Source organism: Sceloporus occidentalis, unplaced genomic scaffold, assembly GCF_023333645.1.
Source record: "Sceloporus occidentalis isolate IW3139 unplaced genomic scaffold, rSceOcc1.0.p SCAF_3, whole genome shotgun sequence".
Classification (NCBI taxonomy): domain Eukaryota; kingdom Metazoa; phylum Chordata; class Lepidosauria; order Squamata; family Phrynosomatidae; genus Sceloporus; species Sceloporus occidentalis.
The window spans coordinates 150,171,244-150,183,882 of record NW_028316983.1 but is presented as its reverse complement, the minus strand read 5'-3'; the positions used below and the strand labels follow the sequence as shown (position 1 = coordinate 150,183,882).

At 40.6% G+C, this 12,639-nt stretch overlaps 1 protein-coding gene across 1 annotated transcript in view; it reads left to right on the top strand.

Moving 5' to 3' along the window:
• The first annotated feature begins 2,925 nt into the window (after positions 1–2,925).
• The window catches only part of CDH12 (cadherin 12), a 330,249-nt gene continuing 320,535 nt past the window's right edge, over positions 2,926–12,639 (top strand). The window contains exon 1 of the mRNA XM_089516580.1: positions 2,926–3,066. The gene's annotated coding sequence lies outside the window, so the exon portion shown is untranslated. The remainder of the gene's footprint in view (positions 3,067–12,639) is intronic.

Genomic DNA, 12,639 nt, shown 5'->3' with positions numbered 1-12,639 from the left:
ATTGCTGTTTAAAGATGAACACTTCAGTATTCAGCAGATAGAAAGAATTAGCCTCTCATTTCCTATGTTTCCTTGGGAATCTGGTGGATTGAACACTAGGGACACCAAACTAAATCTTGAAATCCTTTGGTGCTTTTATGGGGCCTTGGTAGAACAAGGGTTAGAGACTTGCAGTGTGAGCAGAATCTAGAAGGTTAGGGTAGATGTGCGTATAGATCTCCATGCAGTCGTGTTTGTTTGTTTAACACATTCATGTCCACAGCTATTAATCAGCAAGAAACAATGAAGGAAAGGGAAAGAGGGAGGGAACAAAATTAAAATATAATGGTAAAACCCAGTTTAAAGGCGCTGTAAAATCAAATTAGATCTCTTCAAACCAAAAAAAAAAAAAAAAAAAAGAGAAGCAACTCTAGGAATGGGGGGGGGGGGGGGACCCTGAAAATATTTGTAGGGGAAATGGTCAAAAATGAATTATTGAATGTTAAGCCTGGATAGGTGAAAATATTTCCTTTTTAGGAAACATTGTTTGTAAAAAATGCATGTGCCTTTTTTGCATAGAAAATTGTAACATTCAGGCACAGAAAGTAATATTTCCTGTGTATAAAGCAACATTTCTGGGCAGCACACAAGTTTTTTACACAGAAGACAACATTTCTCACAGAGAAAATGGAAAATTGTGGCTGTAGATTTCACAAATTATCTGAATATTTTTGATGTTACTAACTGTTAAAAACCTACCAAACAAAAATTATGATGATATAATTCTACAATAACTGAAAGTGTGTGTTGGGGGTGGGTGGGCCAATCAGCATTCCCTCTTCCATCTAGCCCTATATGTATCCTTGTGCATGACATGTATATCCTTCTGTATGTCACTTGGGGTGACCACCAAAAGCACCGAGACTGTAACAGTCATGATTGGCATGCATGCTGTTGTTGAGAGGAAGGTTAGAGCATCATTCGCTTCTTCAGCATTTGAAGGGTCTCTGACTCTGTGTCTCTCTCTCGTGCACACACACACACACGAACTGCCAAGAACTACTTAAAGATGAGGAAATTTAGCATATTATAGACAATTCAATGGCAAGGATTTTTAACAGTATGTTATGGCATAAGAAATAAATAGATATTGACAGTAGCATCCCTGTTGGGGGGGGGGTGTTGCGGGCCGCATTGGGTGACACCCAGAAGGGGGTGACCCATATGGTCTGTGCCCCCAGAAGTCCCACTCTTCACACTAATGTTTAAATTCCACCTAGTCATTAGGACAGACCTGCACAATATATGGCCTGGGAGCCGCAAGTGGCCCACTGAAGGATTTGGACAGCCCATGAATATGTGGGATGACTTCAAGGCTCCTTCACAGCTTGGCCTCCTCTTGAGGGGAGGGCCATATGGAGAAGGATGATGGATTAATACTTGCCCTGCAAGGCTCATCGGCTGCTCGGCTTTCGCCAGAGGACAAGTATGGGTGGTGGAGGAGGGAGAGGGGCAAACATTTACCCATCAAGACTCCTCCTTTGCTCGGTCTTCTCCCAATGAGAAGTCTAGCTGGAGTAGGAGAAGGACAGGCAAGGCTCCTCTACCACTCGGTCTTTGGAGGTTTTAAGCAGAGGAAGGCCATATGTTGGGAGTGCTTTGATTGTGTATACTTGCATGGCAGGGGTTAGACTGGATGACCCTTGTGGTCTCTTCCAATGCTAAGATTCTGTGACTCCATGATTCTGTGACTAGACTCTGTGGGCAAAAAGGGGCCCTGGAACTGATTCACAGAGAACCACTGAATTTGGTTTGTAGATGCCAACTGCAGTGCAAAATGAAGTGCAAAATAGTGTAAAATATGTGCAGTACCACATGTTAAAACAGGTGTCCTATATATTAGTGTTCCTTGAAGAAACATTTGGTGGAAAATAAATGTCACCAACAAATGTCATAAGAAGTTAATGCTGTTGATAGTTAACATTGACCTACTATTGATCTACTTTTGACTGATCAATTAGCCACCTTTGGTCTCATATTGGGAGAAAGATGGGATATAAATTAAGCAAATAAGAAACATACTGCATGATGATGATGATGATGATGATGATGATGATGATGATGATGATAAAACAACGTTTGATGGTGTTTACTATAAAGCAGTGCACAGGAATGAATTCTGCATTTTTTAAATTTGCTGCCAACTTGAAAACCCTATTTGAAGGACTCGTGTATCTTCAGGGGGGGGGGGGTTGCATGCTTAATAGTTTTTTTCCTGCTTACAAATGTGCCATGCAGAACATAATCCCCTTCCACCCAACAATAGATAATTGCCATCAGGAAGATGTGCCAGTCACTATTTTGGTTAGACTGTGTCCCTGTCCATGCTTATAAAAGAACCCATGAAGTCCCCCAGCTCTCAAATCTTTGCATGTAGTGAAAGAGGCTCCCTCCATCTGTTTTAATTAATCAGCCATAACCCATTCAGAACACTGATGCATCTTGGAAAAGGCATCCTTGCTGGAGCGTGTTACCTTTTGAAATCATTAGATGGCTTTCCACCATGCGTAATCCACCTTGCAAATTACAACCTCAGCTGCAGCAGCACATCTATTAATCTAGTAGAGATGACATTCCCAAGTGGCACTGGTGCCTTTCACAACTCCCTGGTGACCCACCAATCCTCCTGGTGCTCTCTGTACATGTAGGGAGTGTGCCGTGTAATAATCAGGTCAACGATCATCCCACAGCTCAGGGGACATGACAGGAATCTATGGCAGCAACCACAAGCTTATAGACCCGAGCACATTTTTTCAGATCTCTTCCTCCTCCCCCCCTTTAAGCAACAGAGCTTTTGTACTCTTTCACTTACTCAGGTCCCTCCCGAGGATTCCAGCTTATCTTTTCTTCTCTCTCCTTTTTTTTCTAGACAGTGAGGAGCAACGTCAACAGCAAAGGACAGCCCAGGATGCCTCACTACCTGGAGGGTGCTGATTGAAAACTTAGATTGCCCTCCAAATAAACGGCTGATTGTGAGACCTTGCTTCCTTCTGTTAGCTTTGTCAAAAGAGAGAATTTTCAATTAAGGTAAGTGCTGCGTTATCTGGTTGACTGCATCACTCTGAATTTTCTGCATTGAAAGTTCTAAATGAGTAAACTGACATTCTGCACTGCAGCAGCTCTGTCAGTTTGTGGTGTGAGAAGAAGAAAAAGAAGGGGAGGGCTAGATCGGGCTTACTTTAAGGGGAGGCATTCCAGAATAGAATTGTTGTCTTGGGAGAATGTTTGTTTGTTATTACCTGTAAAAGTGCAAACTCTTCCATGAACTACTGGATGCTGCATGAAATCTCACTAAGCTGCTTAGATTATCGATGGAAATATGTGTGTGTAGGCGCAGAGATGTGTATGTGATGTGTAAAAGGCACATTATTATTAATATTATTTCCATTACAGAACATCACTAGCCTCATAGTCAAAGCCTTTCAAAATTTCACCTCAGGGACAAGCAGCGGTGATTCAGATGCATGTGGGGAATATTCATCAGCATTCTGGAATGGAAATGAGACTAATAAAAAGCTGACTTTTATTTAAAATGTGTATATGTCAGGATGGGGTGGGGGGAGGAAATGTTAAACACAGCATCTTCTGACACAATTTCTTCTTCCAAGATTAGTGGCTGAATTGCAATGGAGGTGGGGGTGGTGGAAATTGGTTCTGATGCAGCTGGGAAATGAAATCTATAGTTGTCAGCAGTAATAAACTGTGAAGTGAATAGTCATTTTGATTAAAAGGTCGGGAATAGATAGAACAAAGGAAGCCTGGTGGTGTGTTAAGAGAGTGAACTAAGCTGACGGTCGGGATGTTTTATTTGAGAAAGGGGCAAGGCAGGTGAAAGCAGCGTGTCTGGAAAGATTAGTGATCTTTTGACTAAAAGTCTTCAGATGCTTACATCTGAAACTGCTGCTGGACAGCCAGTCTAATCATGGCAAGAATGGCAAATTCCAAGATGGGCTGATTTGAGTCTTCTCAGTCTCAGTTGCTTTAAAAGTTGGATTGAAAACTGGTAAAGTGGCACAGCATTTAAAAGTTTGTCACACTGTGAGGACATGTGTGTGCTACAACCATTTACCTTTCTCTTGCCTTTAAGATCCAATCATTCACAAAGGACCATGTGTGTGTAGAGGAGGGGGATGGCCTGTCATAAAACAAGGAAAATCTTTCTGTATGCTCAGTGGAACTAGAACCATTATTACATAATACTTCACCACTCTCCATTTAATGCCTTTGCCAGCCTAATTAAAAAAATAGTAACAATACATAAAAACAACAAGAGCAGAAGCACGTTCCATTTATATAATACACTGCATGTTTTTAGAGTGTGTCACATATATTACCTCTGTCATCTTTACAACTGTCTTCTAAAGCAGTGGTACCCAAAGTGGTGAAGCATAAACAGCTGGTCTGCAGCATGTTTCCAGGAAAGAAACGGTTGTAGCCAAGGGCACAATTATTGTATTGATTAAAAAAATTCCCTCAGATCAGATAGCCTGAGGAGCACTGCTCTAAGGAATGCCACCATATAGGCTTTCTCATAGCATGAGGGAAAATGAAGTGAAGGGTGTTAAAGGAAAGGGAGAGATATAGTTTGACTTACGATCACCTTGTGAGTTTGTGGCAGAAGTAAGACTTAAAAGAAAGCCTATCTGACTAACTGTTTACACTCTTAGCCACAGTGCTATAGCAAGTACCTACATGGTTTATTTATCCATTTTTTCCCTCTTTCAAGATTCCTTTTAAAGAAAATCCCCAAGGAAATCAGGTAAAAATATAGTTAGTCCCTCTGTACCATCTTGTACACAATGTTTTCATTTATACTTTCCTCTTTCTCTTAAGGATAGGTGAAAAATTACCTCCCCACCAACTGTCAGATGAATATATTACATTGCCTATCATATTACATTGCCTATCATATGATGTTGTCTTATTCCAGATTAGGATGTTTGCTCATCTGGCCAGCTAGTATCTCCTCTGATTTGTAGCATCTCACATCATCTTTTCTATCAGTTGTTACCTGAGCTTTTACTGGAGATTCCTGATCTTTAAAACTTCAAACTGGACTTGAGACATGCAGATGATGTGCTTTGCAACATTCCTGTGAACCTTCCTATAAAAATCTGGCATATAATGTTTAACTGTAGAGCTATGTAGGAAATTTCCTGTCAAGGTTTTCGTGTGTGTAGTTTACCAAATCCTTATCTTCATGATCCAACACAGCTCTAGATCTTAAAAAAAAAAAAAAGCTAAACATTGTTTTTGAAATTTGACCACCAATGTGCAACTGACATACCATGTGCAAAACCCCCACAGTACATATTCCTAAAATGTGTAGAAACATGCTTTTTTTAAATAGGCATCCATCCATTAATTTGTTGCTATGTGCCTTCAAGGCACTTTTGACTTGTCGCGACCATAAGGCGAACCTATCATAGGGTTTTCTTGGTATGTTTCTCCAGAAGGGGTTTACCATTGCCATCCTCTGAGGCTCAGAGAGTGTGACTCACCCAAGGTCACCCAGTGGGTTTTCATGGCTGACCTGGGATTTGAACCTTGGTCTTCCAAGGTCCTATTATTATTATTATTATTATTATTATTATTATTATTATGCTTTATTTATATAGCACTGTAGATGGTCCTAGCCTGACACTCTAACCACTACACCACACTGATCCTCAAATACCATTAAATAATGCACACCAAATACCATTAAATAATGCACACCAAAATATATGTGGATTTAAAAAAAAATCCACACGGAAAAAAAGAATAAACTTGAAGGTAAGAAAAGGAAGAAGTCCACAAAAATAGACTTGACAGATCTGTCAAGCTCTGTTGACTCTCACACTGAAAACAGATTAAAAGGACTTAATTTGGGTTGGATCATATCCTACATGTATATGGATTGACTTAAATATTTTCCATAATATATAGACTGCCTGTCTATTTCTGATCTGCATAAGAAAAGAAAGGTGAAACCAATTGGGAGAATAGCAGCTTTCCCCATACTGCTAAGCATGCTCTCATAGCAGTTTTTTTTCCCTCTTCCTGAATGGGAAAAATGTGTTTGGCAATAGGCATGTTTTGATGACCATCTCCCCTCAGGATGAGAATGTAAGTGGTACAAGGGCATACAGAGTTGCACAGAGAAAGCCACTACTCTCCTGATTGGGTTTGCCTATCTTTTCTCGTGAGATAAGGTCCTGAGGTAAGGTTGGGGAAGTGGTGGCTTAGCGGTTAAGATGCAAATTTTGATGACTGGGAGATTGGAAGACTGGCAGTTTGAGGCCTGAGTGCTGCATGATGGGGTGAGCTCCTGTCAACTAATCTCAGCTTCTGACCCTAGCAGTTTGAAAGTATGCAAATGCAAGTAGACAAATAGGTACCACTTCGGTGGGAAGATATTTATTTTATTTAGAGTATTTATACCCTGCTCTTCAGCCACAAAGGCTGTCAGAATGGCTTACAAATGGTTAATCAGATGGTTCCCTTCCCTCAGGCTTACAATCTAAAAATACATGACAAAGAAGGAGAAGGGAATGACAGCAGTCTAGCAGTTCTTCTCTCCCTCTGAGACCTGGACCATGGTAGATGAACTGGAGGGAGGGCTCTGCTTCTTTATCTAGGCCAGACCCAATGGGCCTGCATCTCTCCCTCGAGGCCAGATGGCACCAGAAGGACTGGTGGGACGGCTCTGAAAACGGCTTTCAGTGCAGTCATGCTGGCCACATGACAAGCGTCGTCTTTGGACAATGCTGACTCTTTGGCTTAGTAACAGAGATAAGCAACACCCCCCTATAGTTGGTTACAACTAGACATTCATGTCAACAGACTACCTTTACCTTTAAGGTCCTGAGAGGACTGAGCTTTTAAATGCTGTGTGATTCAGATTTTATGGTTTGTATATAGTTTTTAATTTTATAAATTGTATAAAACATTAAAGCTTCTTAATGTTTTTAGATTGTGTTTGATTTGTATTGTTAGCTGGGAGAAAGATGGGATATAAAATAAACAAATAAATAAAATATTCAGAATTACCAAGTGATAACTAGCACCTTTATCTGTGCCTGTGATTGTATGAGAAACATTTGTTATCAGCATAGCGAAACCATGGGGAATCACAGGTGTGCACTTTAAAATAATGTTCAGAATCCTGATGGTCACATATGCAGCTGTTAGTTGTGTTACACATTTGGAGTAACTGTATTGAATAATATGGAATAGACTCACACAGCTGATGGTGGCAGGAATAGAATCCTGTATGAGGAACCATTGTAGATATATAATAATGCACCTAAAACAGTGTATCAGTGTTGCATTGCTCATTTACCACTGCCTCTGTCAAATGTACATTGTGCACTGAGATGATAACTATGAACACTGACTTATATGGTGCACTACAATAGTATTCAGTAGAACACTAGGGTATCATAACTCCACCAGTGATATTTAGGATCTCAGCCGAAGTGTTAGAAGTAATAATGATACCCTGAACAAGTACGGGGTATGCACAGCTTTCCTCTCCCTGGCCCAATAATGTAAGACAGTGTAAAACTCATTCCTTGCACAGTGTTAAAAATTATTTTTACCCATGATGGTATTTGTGATAGTGTGTGCCTGATGGAGGGGGCACACTGCTGCTTATATTAATGCATGAGATGGTTAGGGGTGAATTGCTGTTTTATACTTCAAACAAGAGCCCCACACTGCTCAACTCAGCATGCTGAAGTACTGCTTGAAAGGAGTCTATTCATTCTTCCTGATTGACAAAGAAATTACTTGAAAGGGGAGAGGTGCATGATGTAAACCACAAGGCTGCCCCATCTCTCTCTCTCCTTGTAATGTGCAGTTTAATTTCTCTTCTTATCTCCTGATATCATAACACTGATGAACAAAGTCAAAACTATATGCTACTTCCAGGACCAGATATACCAGTGATTGGGATAGATGAGCAGAATGATGCTGTTGCTTGCATTTATTTCCTGTTTGCTTCCCATAGTCAGTTAGCTGATCATGCTGGACTAGACAGGCCTAGCATAGAATTTTTTTGTTTTCTCTATTCATAATAATAATGAACAGGGGAAAATACACACCTGTTGACTCTGCATGATTCTCCAGGTTTTATTCCATCAGAAAAAAGCAGAACTGGATTTCCAACTGTTTCAGAGGGGATTGCATTTTTTGGGCAAGCTATGCAATAGTTGATCTCTCCCCCACCCCCAGTTCTACTATGGTTGTCCATTTATACTGTAGAAGCTTTCTGATATTCTTCAAGGGAAGGCACACATCACCAAAAATAACTGTGATAAAATGTAGGTGATGCAATAAGCTTATAAGAGGAAGAAATGGATTTGGTCAGGAAAAGCTGTGCTCAGTGATGAAGCTTCCTGGATGTGTTCAGTCACATTTTTTTCCAAGTATGATACTATGAGTCCCATGTTAACAGTAGTTAGTATAACAGTACCTAATATTATAATAATGAATCGCAGTGCTGCACTTAGGGTTCCTAAAAGTACTAATTGTCTGTATTGGTTTCAGATAAACAATACTGTTAAGGGATATATCTGTCTTCCCTTCTCCATAATATTCACACTTCTTAGGATGCTGATAGTTTGCTAAAACGGTTTGAGTAATCCTGATTTAACTATCTGCAATGATTCAGGCTGCATAAATAAACATGTTTTCAGCATAGTTAGGATATATTAATATTAATATATATATTAGTATACATAAATCAATTTTTTCCTTTCACTTAAGTTACTCAATAGAATATAATTCATTGATTAAAATGAAGCTTCAATGGTAAATATTAGCCAGATGAATTACCTGGCCATAATGCATGAGGTATAAGATCTCCTTCCCAGCTTTCTGCAACCTAAGGCACACTAATTATATTACGCCTCCAGTATAATAGTAAACATCTCTTTAATGCTGCATGGAAGTTTCAGAATCAAAGGAATGTGAAGCATCACACTTGAGGTGGTGAGAGAGTCATCATACTTGAGGTTTGACATAATTTGGTTTGGTGAGGGAGTCATCCATATAGCCTTGAGAATGAGTGTCTAAGAGCACATGATGCTAATTGTGTCATTTGCAATTACATCACTGTTTTAGTTTTTTAATTTCATTATACACACATAGACAGGTAGGTGTTTTATAGGGAGGTAGCAAGCATGAAAGGGAAGTTTATCTCTCATCTCCTCTGCCTTAATTACATCAACCTCTTCTGTTATTGTGTTAGAGCTTGCCTTACAAGGAAAAAAAAGACTTCTATTGGCGTCTATGAGCCCATACAGACAGGCCAAAATAAAGCTGCTTCGGGCCACTTTGGAGGTACTCTGTTTAAATGATGCATGCATCCTACAAGACCAGAAGCCATGCCAAAGCTACTTTCCAGCCCTAAGGACTGCAGCGCAGCTTTGGCACAGCTTCTGGCCTCTTAACATGTGTGTGTCGTTTAAACAGCATACCTCCAAAGTGACCTGAAGCAGCTTTATTTTGGCCTGTCTGTACAGGCCTTATATTAATATTTTCCCTCCTAAACCAAATTGCAACACGGGGAAGGGTCTTTTTCATTACACTTGTGGCAGAGGAGTGAAAAGATAAACCTCCCTTCCATAGGTGCATCTGCACTGTAGAAATAATGCAGTTTGACACTACTTTAGGTACTGTAGCTCCATCCTATGGAGTCCTGGGATTAGTAGTTTTGCAAGTTCTTTAGCCTTTTCTGCCAAAGAGTGCTGGTGTCTCACAAGTCCCAAATGAGTAACTGTGACCCTTCGAAAATTGGACTGTACCTGTCAAGCCTAGTCATGGGGGTGGGCTTAGATTTCCATCCAAAAACATCTGGAGGATCATAGTTGCTGTACTTAAAGAAAAGTTGATAATTCTTTACTTATTTTTCCCATTATTTAAATATTTATATTCTGCCCTATATTGAAAGGTCTTGGGATAAGGTACAGTCAGAAAAGTAATAATTTGAAATAATCTTCAACAATTCAAGACTGTTACAAACAAATTAGGACAACCTGAAGCCATCTGCAAGCATTTAAATCAGTGTCAAAATTCTGCACAGCCTTATCAGCCAATCATCCTTAGGCTCCAAAAACTGCAGTGAAAAAATCAGCTTTTAACTTGGCTTTGAAATGAGTCACCAAATGGGCCTTCATGGGGAAGTCATTTTCCATAACATTGTATTGGAACAGAGAAGACCACCTCCCATGTTTCCACATAATATTTTATTCCGACTGGTGAGACACAGAAGACAAACCCTCCAGTATTTCATAGATAAAAGCACGGGTATCTGAGTGTGGTCAAGATGGCAAACAATATTAATGAGGAAGAACACATAATGTAGGAGGGGCTGTCACAATTTATTTTTGCCTAATGTATAATGTGGCATAGTAGTTTGAGTATGGGACTACAACTCTGGAGATCAGGGTTTGATTCCCAGCTTGTCAATGAAACCCACTCAGCCTCAGAGGAAGGCAATAGCAAACTCCCTTTGAACAAATCTCATCAAGAAAAATTCTTAGGATTGCCGTAAGTCAGAAGTGATATGAAAGTACACAACAACGATTGGAGATGGCAAAAATCTGCCTCTCCTCTACTGAGTTAATTGGGCACAAACTACTTTTCTACTTTGAATTCACTTTGCAGCAATTGAAGTAAAGTGAGGACAAAGGGGGAAAGTGGGAGAAGGAGAGAAGGGTGTTTTAAAATCAGCTGAAACAGTGTTGTGGCAGAAGATTAATTTGGACGGTCCTTGTCAAATCAGAACATTTGGAAGTTAGGAGAACAGAACCTGACAGAGATGAGAGCAATGCATATAGGGAGAGGTGCTACCTGCCTTATAATTGCAACTAATTCAACTAGAAGGGGCCCGTTCTACATGGGCCTTTGCCACGCCCCCAGTACGTCCTAGGGGTTGGCCGAGGACTCAGCGTCCAATCAGGCCTCACCCCTAGGATGTACTGGGTATGTCAAAATGGCGGCACCCTATACACATGGGCACCGCCATTTTGACGTCGTGGACGCTTAGTGCCCACACGTTGCGGCACAGTAATGATGCCGCAAGTGTGCCTTGCGGCGTCATAACCACGCCGCAAAAAGAACCCATTTTTTGCGGGTTCTTTTTGCAGCGCCAGGGAATCATGCGGTTTGTCTGCTGCTTACTATACCTGGCGCAGCAAACACGGGCGCTGGCAGAGTGCCCTTTTTGGGTGCTCTGTAAAGCGCCAGGTATAGTAAAACCCTGAAAACCCTGAAACTATTTGCAAACCCAGGGGTGTCTTTGGAGTTTATCGCACACATGTTTGTAAACGTTCCGAGGTCTCAATGGTAACGGAACGGAACGGATTTTATCGCATAGCCTCATTACCAAGACGCTTGCAATGGGTTCCCGTTCCGTTCCGTTCACATAAAATGTCCCCGACGATTCTCTTCCGTCGTCCCTCACCAGTAAACGTTATGAGAACAGAAAATCATCTGTGTGCGATATCCTAGGCGTTCCAATTGCATCCCCATCCGATCCCTACAGTTATGACGGGCCATCATGATATCTTTCCTTTACCAGGTTCCCTTGCAAGATGTTTTAACGACTTTCATTCCTCAAAATTATAGAACATCTAGACATGTCTATATGAAAAATAAAGCAGGAAACAGTGTTTGATACCAGAAAAAGATTTCAGGTAGGTATGGTAGGTTTGGAATAATTGTCCTCTTTTACCATTGAGAAAATGTAGGACAAATTTTAGACCAAACTGTAAGACAAATGTAGGACAAAAGTAAAAGTTTTCTTTGTAAACTGCGCATGCGCAAAGATAGGGGATGGTTGGGGCGTCATCAGGATGGGACCTGGCTGTGTGGTGATATCCGTTCACAGCGAGGTCCAAAAATAACAACAGGTCATTTTCTCCGTTAGTGGTGTGCGATAGCGATTGTTCTTTTCGCGTTCACATAACACTAAGAAGACTTAATGCGATAGCATTTGGCGTCAGCCCGTTTCCTGATCTGTCTGCCTTGTTAACAGGAACGGAAGGGGAAAACTGTGAGTGCGATAAGGTTCTTTGTTTCACCTAACTGTGAATACAATATACATGCCAGAAATGCTGCCAGGCTAGCCTCATTGTGAACAGAGCCCTGATGGTGATGTGGTTAAATGACTGTACTGCAGCCACTCACTCACAAACCATAAGTTCAATACCAGCAAAAAGGCTCAAGCTTGACTTAGACTTGCATCCTTCCGAGGTGGCTAAAATGAGTACCCAAATTGTTGAGAGCAATTGGCTTACACTTTCTAAACTGCTTAGTGAGTGCTTAAGTGCACTGATAAGCAGTATAGAAATGTACTTGCTATTGCTACTTGCTAACAGTATGCATGTAACATACTTAGTTAGTCCTCCTCTGTGGATCCAGAATTGATTAGAATTTTTTTATAATTTTCCTGGACTTGTTTTATATACAATTTGCATACTGTTTTGTGCAGAAAACACACTTTTCCATGCAAGAGATAGCATTTTCTAATACAAGAGTTTCTAAAACATGGAACCCTAATGACTCTGCATTCTTACCTCTGAACAATTCCTGTGTATTTTTTTAAATACA